A 2,395-nucleotide genomic window follows, 5' to 3' on the forward strand; every position below is an offset into this window, starting at 1 on the left:
ACGCTAGCACTATCCCACACCTGAAATAAATTCACATGAATAATGCCCATAATTCCAATAATAATAATATCTTTAGGAGGCCTACACCCACTAACAGGCTTTTCTCCTAAATGAGCTATTATACAAAAACTTACAAAAAATGATAATCTCATCTTTCCTCTTACTATAGCTATATTAACACTAATAAACTTATAGTTTTACATACGCCTAACATACTCCATTTCAATAACAATGTTCCCCATGTCCAATAACACAAAAATTAGCTGACAACTGAAATATATAAAGCCAGCACCACTTCTACCCCCACTTACGATTTCTTCTACCTTTTTACTACCTGTAACACTACTAATGCTAATAATCTAGAAATTTAGGTTAATAAGACCAAGAGCCTTCAAAGCCCTTAGTAAGTAGATTTTACTTAATTTCTGCACCACTCTAAGGACTGCAAACTTTATTTTGCATCAATTGAACGCAAATCAATTACTTTAATTAAGCTAAGCCCTTCCTAGATCAATGGGACTTTAACCCACAAAAATTTAGTTAACAGCTAAATAGCCTAGTCAATCAGCTTCAGTCTACTTTTCCCGCTGTAAAGGAAAAAAAGGCGGGAGAAGTCCCAGCAGCATTGAAGCTGCTGCTTTGAATTTGCAATTCAATATGGAAATTCACCTCAGAGCTGGCAAAAAGAGGGCTATTCCTCTGTCTAGATTTACAGTCTAATGCTTACTCAGCCATTTTACCTTTTTCTACCTATGTTCATAAACCGCTATTTTCAACTAACTATAAAGATATCAGAGCACTATATTTACTATTTGGTGCATGAGCTGAGGCAGTAGGAACAGCCCTAAGCCTCCTAATTCGAGCAGAGCTAGGTCAACCAGAGAGCCTGATAGAAGATGACCATGTTTACAACGTTATTGTTACCTCTCGCGCATTCATTATAATCTTCTTTATAGTAATACCAATTATAATTGGTGATTTTGGAAATTGACTTATCCCTCTAATAATTGGTGCTCCTGACACAGCATTCCCTCGAATAAATAATATAAGCTTCTGACTTCTCCCCCTTCACTTCTCCTTCTACTCGCATCCTCAACTCTAGAAGCCAGTACCGGAACTGGCTGAAGTTTACCCGCCCCTAGCAGGGAATATATCACACCCAGGAGTCTCTGTAGACTTAACTATTTTTTCACTTCATCTAGCAGGTATTTCCTATATTCTAGGGGCAATTAACTTTATTACAACAATTATTACTATAAAACCATCAGCCATAACCCGGTATCAAACACCTCTCTTCGTCTGAGCTGTCCTTATTACAGCAGTCCTTCTACTTCTCTCCCTCCCAGTCTTAGCTGCCGGGATTACTATATTATTAACCGATCGCAACCTTAATACCACTTTCTTTGACCCTGCTGGTGGCGGTGACCCTATTCTGTATCAACATCTATTTTGATTTTTTTGGGCACCCTTAAGTATATATTCTTATTTTACCGGGCTTCGGAATAATTTCGCATATTGTAACATACTATTCTAACAAAAAATAACCATTCAGATATATGGGAATACTCCGAGCTATGATATCCACTGGCTTCCTAGGCTTCATCGTATGAGCCCACCATATATTCACAATAGGGATAGATATAGACACACGTGCATACTTCATATCAGCCACCATAATCATTGCCATCCCCACTGGAGTAAAAGTCTTTAGCTGACTAGCTACGTTACATGGCGGTAACGTTAAATGATCTCCTGCAATACTATGAGCTCTGGGTTTTATTTTTCTTTTCACCGTAGATGGGCTAACAGAATTGTATCACCCAACTCATCATTAGACGTTGTCCTACACGACACATACTATGTAGTAGCCAACTTCCATTACATTTTATCAATAGGAGAAGTATTCGCCATTATAGAGGGCTTTATTCACTGATTCCCACTATTCTCAGGTTATACACTTGACCAAACTTATGCTAAAATTCATTTTACCATTATATTTGTAGGTGTAAATATAACTTTCTTTCCACAGCACTTTCTTGGCCTATCTGGAATGCCTCGACGATATTCAGATTACCCTGATGCATATACTACATGAAATATTGTCTCATCTGTAGGCTCATTTATTTCACTAACAGCAGTTATTCTAATAATTTTTATAATCTGAGAAGCCTTCTCCTCAAAACGAAAAGTTTCAACAATTGAACAAATATCTACCAACCTAGAATGGTTCTACGGCTGCCCCCCTCCTTATCACACATTTGAAGAGTCTACTTATGTAAAAACTGTAAGCGAAAAGGGAAGGATTTGAATCCCCCAAAATTGGTTTCAAGCCAATCCCATAGACCCAATGACTTTTTCAATAAGATATTAGTAAAATAATTACATAACTTTGTCA

The sequence above is a fragment of the Sapajus apella genome, unplaced genomic scaffold, assembly GCF_009761245.1.
Source record: "Sapajus apella isolate SASKATOON/1434 unplaced genomic scaffold, GSC_monkey_1.0 scaffold1237, whole genome shotgun sequence".
NCBI lineage: Eukaryota > Metazoa > Chordata > Mammalia > Primates > Cebidae > Sapajus > Sapajus apella.